At 37.5% G+C, this 13,188-nt stretch overlaps 1 protein-coding gene across 2 annotated transcripts in view; it reads right to left on the bottom strand.

Moving 5' to 3' along the window:
- Positions 1 to 13,188, bottom strand: part of FAM110B (family with sequence similarity 110 member B) — a 117,251-nt gene that overhangs the window by 80,958 nt on the left and 23,105 nt on the right. The window contains exon 1 of one of the 2 annotated variants that reach the window (XM_026054714.1): positions 7,987 to 8,183. The exons of the other annotated variant lie outside the window; for it this stretch is intronic. The gene's annotated coding sequence lies outside the window, so the exon portion shown is untranslated. Of the gene's footprint in view, positions 1 to 7,986; positions 8,184 to 13,188 lie in introns of those variants that run through there. 2 annotated transcript variants of the gene reach the window in all.

Here is a 13,188-nt window from a genome sequence, read left to right as displayed (position 1 = left end):
AGCTCTTAGTAAGCTGGAGATACAGAATCTTTTCCTCCTGAGGAAGAGTTAAAAGAAAAGCAGAACATTTAAATCAGAAACAGAAGAAGACAGAAATCCAAAGTTTAAAAGCCCTTTTTCTACTGGTCCACAACCTTCAGAAATACATCAGCAGACAATGAAGATCACAACTTGCTCCTTTCAGATGCGCACACTCAACGAAAAACATATTGTAAATAAAAATGCTATATTCACCACCATTTCTGCTTTGAATCAGAGAGACACAACTCTTTAAAAATGAAGTAGTTGTTTCTTCCACTCCATATTTTGGGGAAAGAGTTTTTTCCCCCCAGTTAATAGAAAAACAAGCATTGAGCCTGGTCACGTACTTAACAAATGATGTAGGTTGCATTACCTACATCGTAACCAGTAAGATGAGTACACATTGAAGAATACATCCACCAATACTCTTTAGTATAGGAGTACATTCTTATTTTCACATCACGTAACTGCAGCACATAGTGTAAGAAGATTTAGTGCCAGTAGAGGGAGGCAGCTGCTCTTCAGGCAACATATCTTAACATTCCTCGCAGCACAGTAGGAAGCCAACAAGTTTGTTTTTGTGGAAGTGAACTCACCCCTCAGCCGTTGTGTAAGTGTGGCTTTAAATCAAGCTGTAATTAGATTTTGCTGTATTTAACAAAACCCCTCTTGTTGCTCCTCTTTTCCAGCTCTAGACAGGAAATAAAAGCACTCATAAAAGAAAAAAGAAAGAAAGTTTATGTCTCTTCCTTGAGCATGTTCTGGCACACATGCAAAAGTACAGACAAAATACAAAGCAATGAACTTACAGGGGACACAATCCTCACACTACATAGGAACACAGAAAGGAGTCTCAGCTGGTCCATGTTAAATGTAACCTTGCATTTATCAATATTCTGTTTCATCACATTAATATTGTTAAAAGAAACTAAGAGTCCAAAACTTGGAGTCTAGCTTTTCCTCATAGATTTAATTTACTTGGCATGAAACATAAGTAGAAATCTTCTGCTCAAAACTTAGGCAAACTAAGACTGACACGTATTCATTTTAGGACAGATCTTTTCTTTCCTTCTTATAACTATTTTGCTCATAGCATTTCCATTTTCAGACCAAATAGCTTTATTCCTGTCACTCTTTGTACAGACAGGTACTCCTAAAATTTAACTACTAGAGTTTTCTTCAAATCCACTTTACTGCAACACATGTCATACAGGGTGGCTTCATTTTGCTGGCTGAATTTTTTTAATGAACTTAAACTAAACTACATACTACTGCTTTAGTTTACACTGCTACATGCGTAACTGCGTAGCAAATGAAGTTGAGTCCCCTCAGAGTAGAGTTTCAATAGTTCCAAAGCTTACAAAGTACTTTACAACGGTGGAGACAATAGTGGATTCAAATGGTAAACCCCTGAAAGAAAGGTAAAGTGACAACATGCCYAAGGCCACATAACAGAAGTTAGTAGCTGATCTTAGAACAAAAAGTTTCTGCCCTTAATCCAGACCTTAAGTACCAAAGAACACTTCTTCCCAGTRAGTCAAAACCTATTGATAACTATCTAGTCTTATAAAAGTTTCAAAATACTGAAAGGAGACTAACTGCTGATTACTTACATACAATCATTGCTTAGGATATATTTATTCATTTATTTACTGAAGTTACCAATTCTTATTTTAGGAAGGTTTGAAAGTGTGCCTTTAACAAAAAAATTTCAAAAACATATGCCCTAATACCCAACAAGTTTTCTGTTATGCTGCAAGTTTTAAGAAAGCTAAGGCTTTCTTGAGAGAACTTAAAAGATAACCAGGCCCTGAAATCAAAAAGTCACTTTTTGCATTTTATTTTCTTTCTGAAAAAGTTTTTTTTTTTTTGGGGGGGGGGGCAAGTTTAAAGGTGTTATTTGTAGAGTATCAATTAATTTTCCTTTCTTAAAAAAGCCTTGGAGAAAGCAATTAAAATACTTGAGGGTACAAAAATATGACAAGAACCTGAAAAAAAAATAGGATTGTTTGTGTAGTCAAATAGAAAGAACAAGGGAAAAGGCTACATTTAGTTATTAAAGATGCAGATTTAAATGCCCAGAAATATTTATAAACAAGTTCTAAGGCATCATGCAATTTAAATATGGATATCTTTGCCACCGGAAGTCAATAAGACCAGTATTTTAACAAGATTAATATACTTGTTGTATAAATATATATTTTTTAATCAATGCAAACAATATTAGAACAGATATTAAACTGATTGATTTGCAGTTTAATCTCTAAATGGAGGAGACCAGGGCAAAACCACTACTGAGAGTGTATTATCCCACACCTGTGGGAGGATTCTTATATTTGCTTCTGAAATATCTGACAGTAGCTCTTCTATGGGGAAGGATAATGAAATTTGGTTCAGTACCACTCCAAAATGACAGTACAAAAATTCATATTATATGTACAAATTTCTGCTTCTGAAACTGTAAATCAGCTGAGCAAAAGATCACAAGTATTTAGCATTCTAATCCTTAGCATATCTATACTTATACAAAACACCATTTTGAAATGAAATATCCCACATACAAGAAACTTAATCATTTGCCATAACCAGACTATAGTTGCACTTATTTTCAATAGTGCTCTTTCATCCTTAGAAGCCGAGAGCTTTTTTGTTTCATAGAGGTCTGAAAATTGGCACAGTAGGGCAGTGATCCACAACTGCATACAACACTAATATTAATGTCTAACCAAGCCAAGAATTCAGAAAAAATAAAAGGCAGGGGAGAAATCTACTAAGGCACACAGCCAGTGGCATGGAACTATGGCTAGGAAAGGGAAGTCTCGATACCAGCTCCTAATGGGGAAGCATACAATGGGATTAGCCTTATCTTGTTTAAATTTCTTAACAGCCAGTCTGCATCCTCCAGACAGTGTTCTGTTTCCAGAGGGATTCAAATTTCAAGTAAGAGTTGCCTTAAAATAAAGTAGCAATAGCTATGTTTGGTAAAGCTAGAACCACGAGGACAACATGAACAGCCAAAACAGTTTATTCAGGTTTGACTTGAGAGGAAAAGCTAAATTTCAAGCTAGGTTAAAAGTAAGACACGACATACTCAAAGCAGCTTAAAGACTATCATTTTTAGGTCATTCCCTGTATTTTTACCTTAAATTATGAATTGAAAAGTAGGTATAAGGCATCTTCCGCAACGGCATTTCAATTGGGATTATCCTCTACAAAATAATCAGTGCCTTTCTTCTCATCCCTCACATACTGCTTTGCTAGTCTGAGAATGTTATTTATTTCTGAAAAGTTTTTTAATTCTCCATCCTAAAAGTACCAGCATCCTAAAAGTACCATCTTGTGCTCCATGAACTTCAGGGGGGAAAAAAAAAAAAAAAAAAATCTTACAGCATTTGCACTAACAGCTCCATTTCAGTGTTTTTCTGGAAATACAGTGCTACTACTGTAAATCAAAGCTAATACCCTGTGATAAATTTTAAAGCTACACTTCAGTTAAAGTTCACAAGTGTTATGGCCCACTGACAGTCCAAGTTGAGGTATAAGCATATGAAAAAAAGCAGAAAGAAAACTAAGTGCCAGACCTTGCATGCTAACAGGAATTTTACAACAGTCAAACTAAAGACCTATTTGACTAAACACTGTCAAAATGTGTCAGCCTGTTTGTTGAAGCAACTGTGTTTCAGTTGCAAATAGAGTAGAAACAGTTGAATATTGGAAGAGCCTTACAAAAAAGGAAAAAAAATATTTTACGTCTCTTCTAATGATTCATATGCTTTTATAACACACTTCCTATAAAGAGTATTGGTGGGTAGTACCTCAAACAACTTGATATTCTACAACACAAGGCAATATTTGCAAAATAGCAGGCACAGAGAAAAAAGATTTATGACTGTACAAACATCAGTGATCCATATTGGTCATTCTGATGCTAATACAAAGGCATTTTGCCCATCTTCAGAAAGCACATCAGAAAATAATATAAGTTGTTCAAAATTTCTTGGTAATATCTAATATCTGAAATCTCTATTATGTCTTAGCAGCTATGGGATATATGCTGTCCTCATGGTTATACTAAACATAATCACACTGTATGCTCCCAAACAATACTACTGGTATCACATAAGAAAAATTGTGGCAAAATATACATTCAATACATCTTAAAAGTGCAATGTTTATCCTACAAGTAAAACTACTGAGTAGTACAAAAGTCTACAAACTTTTGTATAACTTTTTTTTGAAACTGCACTGAAACTCAGGCCTATAAATCTAATGCTTTCACTGTTTTCCTCTAGATAATCTAATTTTGTTAAAATTCGTGAATTTGGATTYGCATAGTTCTGTATCAAGTCTCACCCCTGGTAGCCTTCTCACACACACAGTAATGCAACTATCAGCAACACTACCCTCCATCTTAATGGTATTCAGTTTCACTTTTCCATCCTCTCAAAAAAACTCAAACAAGAACAACCCAACCCAAGACTCTTAACTACAACCACCTGCTTTCTCTTCACCACCCCACCTTGAGCCAGCCCTGTGATAAGGCACTCAAGCCTATCTGTCATTTTTGGCTGCTCTAGTGAAGGTCTACACAAGCTACTCCGATTCACTTCCTACATACAACATCTTCTCACACCTTTTATTCACTACAAGAGTGTTAAGTAGATGAGAGAGAAAATGGTCCGATTCAGGCATCTTCACTACTTGAGAAATTGAGAAAAACTGTTGAAAAGATGAAACGTATTCTGTAGCTTGCCAGAAACAAGTATCAGCTTGGGAGATTCCTTATGGTAAAAGTTAGCACAACTGGCACATAGATCAACAACTAGGGACCTTCATAGGTTCACAGGAAGCAGAGACATCACGGGGGGGGGGGGGGGGGGGGAAGCAGTGTCAGGGACCCATCTGAAGGGGAATTTTATAAACGAAATTTTTACCAGGAGTACGTTGCTTAAGCAGGACAGAAATCCCATTAAGGAAGAAAATAAAAAGGAAAGAAACACTAACCACCCTTCATAGTCCAGAGTTTAAATAAGTCAAAGCAGTGGGGGCAGAGGGGAATAAGAAAGGAAACAAAGATGTAAAAGTGGGTGTACTATGAAAACCTGCAGTTAGTTTCACTTCTTCAGGAAAAAGCAGTTCCATTGTAAGAACTTTTCTGGGCTGAGCCAAAATTACACTGTTGCATTTTTACCTTCCTTAGCAGGAGAAAAGAAAGGGAAGAGCATTCATCGTCTAGAGCTCCTTCTGTACAAAGTGGAAGATTATGCTGGCCGTTAACACTCCAGCTGAATGAAGGCCTGTGCTTGTTTTTCAGAAAGAGAGGGAAAACCCACCACTGAAAGGCACACATTGGTTGGTATCACTACCCCAGAATTAAGTTACTTTAATTCAGGAAATGAAGAAAATATTGAACAATCTGAGAGGGAAAAAAAAAATAATAATCATACACAGACTGAACTTGCTATTTTGAAATTCTAATCAAGAATCAGTGGAAATAAAGCAGAGAAAAGCTATGAATAAAATCCAACACCATAAGATCTCAGACATACAGTGATGCCTGAATAAATCAAAACCATCAGTTCTGGTTTGCGGTGCAGGAGTTTACATTTGAACACAGCTGGATCTCAGTCAACTAGCCAGCTTCCATAACAGCACCTTCAAGCTGTATTGATTKCTATAAAAGAAAAGGCACCATAAATCTGCTTGAACAGCATTGCATCATTCTTTTGGTTGGCTTTAAAAAAGTAAATTAAATGTTTTCCATTAGTATGGTAAAGAAGCTATACAATTTTGTTTTTATTTCAAATACAGTCTCAAGTTACGGAACACTTTAGCTAACTCTGTGGCAAGAACTACATGTTTCATATTTGTAAAGCCAGCAATTCACGCTCATGTGAAACCAGATGTGTACATTGCACAGTTCCCAGGATTTTTTTTAAATGTTGTTGTTGTTGACCAARGAGACTTTTCAATTAAATCATGGAGTATACTGAAGCAAAAACAACACTCACTTGGGGGGGCGGGGGAGGGGAGAAGCAAAAGGGAGGGCAAAGGCAGCATGAGCAGAAAGCTTTCAGAAAAACAAAACAGTCAATGTGTGAGCAGTGCTGTAGTACAAAGAAGCGCACAGTTCTGAGAAGCAAAAAGCATAATATTACTTCAGGTAACAAGAACTCCTTGATCAATTATTCATATAATTTACAACAATTACAGCTGCATCAATGAAAAAAATCTAGGGCAAATAAAAATCTTCACAGCTATAAAGTGCCCTTGATTTTCTCCAGAATATTTGGCTGTCTCATATCGTGTGTTTCTGGTTAGCAACACACCCCTCCAAGAAAGGGAAAAAAAGAGACAAAGACACAGAACAAACTGATTTGCTGGAAGCAGAAACAGCATTCAAGACTATTCCCATCCCATACACTATGCATCACTGAAAGCTTATAGTCTCTTAAACTTTTGTACATGAATCATACCCTCCCCCCCTTTTAGGTATATCCATGCACCCCTATAGGATTAGGCAGATACCTTCTACGAAGCCTTTACTAACATGTACAATTTCACTTTTTAAAGAGTATCGAGGAGAAAGGCTGCATTTTTTTTTAGTGGAAGGGTATTTCAACATGTATTCATTCACATACCCCTAAAGTAAGTGTAAAAAGGGAAACATTAGGAGAAAAATATGGGGGGGGGAGGGGTTCAGCTTGAAATTGCTGTAAAATAATCAGTTTTTCTGCTCTACTAAGGTTTCAGTACAGTATCCTTAATTATTCAGGAATGATCTTTCTACTGGACTGAAGAAACTGAACTGAAATTTCATTCAAAGTAGTAACAAGCAGAGAGAAAGAGAATGGTGCAAGAAAGGGATAAGTGGGCCTAACCATTCTTGGTTGTCTTACTCCGGGGCACGTACAACAGACCACGAGGGAAGGTTACTGGCCAAAACGCTGACTGTATTAGAGGAAAACTCTTGCTGATTTTGATTTTACTACACTGGTGCTAGGGCAGTAAACTTTACTCTGTTTTGGAGCTCTTTTGCACTACCCTAATTGTAGTCTAAATGAGAAAGTTCAATGAGGAATTAACAGGAAAAATATGTAATCCTTCCTAAATGAATCAAGGACTACTTATTTAAGGAACCTTCCAGCAATGAAGTTAACACCTTCCCAACAGCTATTTTAAAAAATGCAAAAGTTGGCAGACCTTTAGAAAGGCCCATGTTTAATCTTGAAGAAATTGGTGGAAAACAATCTCCACTACTTCTCACTTTTTTCAGCCAACTCTCTACACAAGTTCAATTAATCTTTTCAGTACGAAGGAAAGATTCTGCGTATATCATCAGTACATTCAAAATCCTGGCTATAAAATAAAATTGTAGTATGGTCACATCTCCCAAAATGCCTGTGTCTGTAGTGCTGACAGGCCCAAAGTTCAACATCTCAGGATCCCATTTCTTTTTCATCCTTCAGTATTCATCCTTTGCAAGCAAGGAGGAGTTCTGGATGGCCAGACTAAGAAATAGGTATAGCACTAGTAAACAGATATGCATCATATACAAGCCTCACTCTTCTCCCGTCACTGGACACATCTTACAGTGTTTCCATATTTTTGTGGCCACTAGAAAGGAGTTCTGAATGTGGCAATTAAAATAGGATACATTTGCAAAAAAACCCCACAACACTGTAGAGTTCAGAAACAGTCTGTTTCCTTGTCAACAAGGAACTGTGGATTTATCTTTCCACTAATTTTATAAGGATTACCACTGGCTCTAGCCTACAACATACTGTTTTCTTTCCCCCAGCTTTTGCTATGACAACATTTGTACTAGGTAGCAAGCAACAATCCTCACAAGAAGGAAAAAGCCCAGAGATGCCTTTGTGTGTTTCTTTAGTAAGAATTGAAAAAAATCCTCATCTCGCAAACTATGTCAGCCACTTCAACTCACTTGAAAAATTAATCTCTTACCTGGATGCAAGATTTCTGAGCACCGGCTAAGGCTGCCTGGCGTACTGGGAGGCCTTCACCTTCAGCAGAGGTTTCCAAATGGAGAGTCGACCTTGGAGGCAGCTCTCTCACCCTGAAGCTCTCAAAGGCTCTTTGCAGCAGTGCCTGGAGACATGGCAACAGGGAAGGCATTCAGCTCCATCGTTGTGTGTCATCAAAACCACAGTTGAGACACCCTCTTTTTAGGTTGGATCTGCCAGCTTAAACAACGGGAAAGCAGGTTTCAGAAATCAGAAGTATATGTCCTCCTTTGGAGACCAAAAGGCTGCAAGGAGCAGCTTAGTGACACAGGCCAAGCAGTCAGTCTGCTCCAAATTTCTCCATCATTTACACTACCAGTCCTAATGGCAAAAACTCCAAGCCCTGAAATTTAACAGGCTACACCTAGAGGTACAAGTTTCTCTCCTGCTCTGAAAGCACACAGATGGGAAGAGAAGGAAGGGCAAGACGCCGTCTCCTGCAGGGCACCAGCGTGCAGCACAGCACTGCTGCTGGCGAGAGCTGTGGCTGCCTTCCCCCAGCTCACTGAGTAGCCCCCGTTAAATATACTTTCTCTTGCTGAGAAAGACTTAAAAACAAAACAAACAACACGCTCAAAATCTACCATCAGAAGAGATGGATAACACAGAAGCTGCCTTCCTGAAATGACATTAATAGCTTCTTTTTATGTGCAAAACATCCATACAAAATTTATTGGGTTAAAAGATGCAACATAAATATGTCTTTAGGTTCAAGTTCTTTTTCGCAACATGCCACCTGGGGTAAGACCTGCTTTAATTACAATACACTAAAAAGAAAAGTATTCAAATACCTGAGTTTTCTGGGGTTTGGCTTTATTCAACAGTATATGCTCAAGCACCTTTACTGGCACAAGCAAATGGCACAGCAGCTTTTTTTAAGGAAAGAGTTCAGAGCATCTTCAAATGATTTTAATTTTCTAATCACTGTTATTCACTCTAAAACCAGAACTGCAATCAGGGTACTGAATATATGACAAAACATGGAATTTCTACACTAAAAATCTCAAATATTTGCAGAAACTGTTTAAGCACAAATTCAAGAAAACTGTTACCTCAGAGTCAACACACAAAGAAGCAACATCTGCCAGACAGCAGTTATTTCACCTTCTCTCTCCGTGCCCCCCCCCCCCCCAGTTTTGGGGGAATCTGCCCAAATTTGTGTCTCAATACTAGTACATAGAGGATGGCTGGTTCACTGTCTTTGAAGACTGTTGCACAGGTGGATGGATTTTAGCATACATTTTCTCAGAGATTTGCTGGGTTTGAAATAGCAGCACAACAGAAACAAGCAACAAAGGGAATTCAGAGACAGATGGGTGCCGTCTCACAAGCAATTACAAATTAGAAGAAATAACAAGAGAAACATGAATGCATAAGCATATGCAGAGAAATGTAGCTTTATAGTTAGTTATTACGGGACTACTGTAGTACTATTCTGCTATTTGGTACAAAAGCAAAAATTAAAAGTATTTTATAACCCTAAGCAAGTGCGAGAAAAAAATAGAAAGTTTGCCAACCTTGACTTGTTTAGTACAAAGCCCAACGATAAGTTTCCAAGTAGAAATACACTCTTGTACTTTATTATTAAAAATTCTTTTGGTATTTCTGATCACTGTGCTTCAAACAGCAATTCTGAACTGAAACCCCTCTCAGTCTGAAAACTAAAGCAACTTTGCAGGGAAAAGGATGGCAGCAGCTAAGTTTAAGATCCCAGTAAATTCATATTTGACAAGTCAAGGGGRAAAAAAAAAAAAAAAGCATGTTCTTTGAGTGCAGCTAGCATGTTCTTGTCATGTTTCCTGGCCTAAGCTTGAGCAAGTTCAAGTACTTTTATCTCTGAGTTGAGTGACAAGTATTACAGATATCAATGACTTATTGCAGCACAGAAGACACCTCCAAAATCCCTAAAGGCACTAATCCCTCCATGCACTGCAGGGATTTAAAGAGAAAAAGTGACAAAATATTGCAGAAAAAAGGTTTGTCTTCTCATGCAGGAAAATATTCAGCTTCACAGATCAATTCCTCCCCTTCTGCCCCTGCTGAAACTGGAGTTCTTTGTTTTCTACGTCTTCTGCAAGGGAAGGTTGCTGTTTTAGAGTCTGCAAAGAATAGTGGTTATAGTTCCCAAATTTATACCTGGTGCTGTGGTAATTCACTCACTGAATCAAATATATTCATGTTAAAAAAAAAGAGTATAGTATGCATATGTGTGTGTGAATAAGTTTATATAGAGTATTTGCAGTTATTAGTCAGCTTCTCTGAGAATTGTACTTCAGAAATATTTTTATGAAATTTCTTTTGTATTTATAGACTACATCTTGAGTTTCAGCCTTTTAGCCTTAAAAATCTGGAGCCTTTCAGGATACACTGTCACCTTCTTCACTGCCCAATATCAACAGGTCTTTGGATGTTCCTTCTGAAAAGAGTTTTCATTCTTTTCAAAAGGAATATCCTCATTTGCTATGTTCCTCCCTTCCTTCAAACTCTTTCTAAGGAAGAGATCAAAGTTTTAGTACTTACAAAAATACACATCAAGGAAGACAAGCCAAACCTCATTCAGAAGGATCAGTGAATGAATGAATGGACTCCCTATTCTAACAATCCCAAAGGCTCCTAGCTAAACCTTCAAACCTCCCTTGAATCTACTCTGAGGTTTCCATAATCCCAACATAAGTCTTTAAAAATGTAGTATTTCTTGACAATGAAATAAGCTGATATAGAAACTCAGCAGCAGATGATTAAACAATTGATAACCTGATGCTTTGATAAGGCGCTACCTTAATCACTGTCACTTGGAAGAAACCAAAGTCAAGAAGCTGCACCTAGACAGCTGGAAGGATCTAACTACTCAGATAAACAGGATATGCTTTCTATGCCAAAAGAGATATAGATGCTTTCTGCAGCTAAACAGAAAATGGATCCTTAGAGAGAATATAATCTAACACAGCAGACAAAGTATAGGGGACCTGAGCATATAGCTAGAAACAAGAAACTATTTGCCAATGGATATTACACCAAAAAGATTCAGTCTATTTACTGTATATCCTAAATTTTCACAGGCAGGAGTGCTGACTCACTACTCTTCTACACCTCCAAAGCTTTCAGGCAAAAAACCTCAAATATAAATTAGAAGGTGTAATCAATTTAGAGAACATGATTTTCAGAAAACATTAATTAGTGGAGGAAGTTAGGAAGGGACCACATCTGCTAATTCTGGCAGTTTCTGCTCCTGCACAGGGATGAGTTTTTGTTAAAAATAACAACCAAACACAATGGTAGCCTGCTCACCTATTCTGTTTTAAACCAAAGAAAAGACACAACTAAAAAAAGGAAAAAAACACACCCAAAAACACACCCCAAAAAAWCCCACCCACCCCCACACAGACCTCAGGCTTCCCACAATTAATGATAACATGTTCATGCTTCACACAGCATTATGAAATGTATAACTTTACATTATGTTATCAAATCTAGGCATACACATCTTCAATGTAGCAGGTTTTACCGCTGAATTAGGAACCTTAATGACTTTATACACACGGGATAAAAACTACGTCAAGACAGACCAAGGATGATAAATTTCATCCCAAAGACACACATGAGAAACTATTAAGTAGTTTACTCTCCACAAAGTTTGATGAATAGACTGCTAATTTTCCTGAACAAAAGTTACATCAATTGGACCACAACTTCTTCAGAAGTCTAACAATTTCATTACCACTGTTTTTGTTGCTGTGAGCATCTCATTGTAAAGACCCTGCATCAGCAGTGCTATGCAGCCAGTATATACTGCCAGGGTGAAGCTAAAATATATTTACAGGAACAGAAAGTACGTTAATCTCCTACTTGTTAATTATACTGACAGAAAACTTAGATTAGAAGCAGACTGCCAAGTCCAGCACCCTAATTTTTTGTCAGTGTGCACGTATGCACGCATGCTTGAAAAATTCATATAAAAGACAACACAAAAAGAAGATTTTAGGTTTGGGGTAGCTGTTGTTGACAAAACCTGCAATAGTTATTACTCACATTCTCAGATACTCTCTTCTAGTCTAAGATTGAGGGTTTAGTTTAAGATTTGTATCAGTTATGGATTAAGCACTAAGTGTCTGTGAAAACACGTGCATCAGTTATACAAGCCGTCATTTTATGGTTGACGTGTTGTTGTGCTACTGATCAGGAAAACAAGACAGAGTCCTTAAAGCAATCATATGATTATTTACAAAAACAGAGCAGAAAAACTTCAGAGTCCTTCCTCCGTGGACTTCTTATAAGTTCATAGCGTTACATGATAAAATATGTATGTATTTCAAGAACTTTCTAACAAAGGCCTAGCACTTTCCTGGAATGAATCATGAACAGTCATTAAGTGTCAAAGACAAAAAAGCAAAAAAACAGGTTTGCTGGACAGTGTTACCTAGTTCTGCAGGGTTTTTTTTTTTTTGCCGACAGTTAAGAACAAAGGAAGATAAGTATAGATGTTGTGAGGGAAACAATTAGGGTTCTCAGAGTATCAGTAGGCAGCCCAGTAAAACAGGGCTCCAAACATGAATAAATTAGAAGAGTCTTGGGTGGCAGTGAAAGGATATGGTAGAGCACATTACTCCCAATGAAATGACAATACTTAAACAAAGAAGCAATACAGATGTATCCAGTCAACCTGGCAGGCCGATAATTTCCATCATGCAATTCTCATCATGTGTCCAGGAATGACAGCTGGATCCCAAGCAAGTTAAAGACAACAACAAAAAACACATGGTCAGATTCAAGTCTGGTAAAAGAAACAGGTAGTTACTGGGGCTCTAACTTATGACTACAAATGATGCTCAAGAAACAGCTGTGTTCAATTTTAATTTATCATATTTGGGTATGAAAATCCTAAAAATGTGAGATACAAGTGTATGTGCAATTTTCAAAGAGGATTGACACACCTGTGGCGGTGAACCATTCCTACAAGTAACTCCACTGAGAAGAAATGAACGTATTCCCACACTGAAAGGTCCTTACACAGGCACAAATCAAGACGTACTCACTGAAAACTGCAACTGTGAACTTATGAACAGAGTTTACATGCTAATGTACAGTCTCTTACTGTCTTCAGCCTCGGTGAATACACACCTCTAGACAAAGAGACTTCAAAGAA

This window comes from Apteryx rowi, unplaced genomic scaffold (genome assembly GCF_003343035.1).
Source record: "Apteryx rowi isolate R43461 unplaced genomic scaffold, aptRow1 scaffold_96, whole genome shotgun sequence".
Classification (NCBI taxonomy): Eukaryota; Metazoa; Chordata; class Aves; order Apterygiformes; family Apterygidae; genus Apteryx; species Apteryx rowi.
This window is presented reverse-complemented; position numbering and strand designations above follow the sequence as displayed.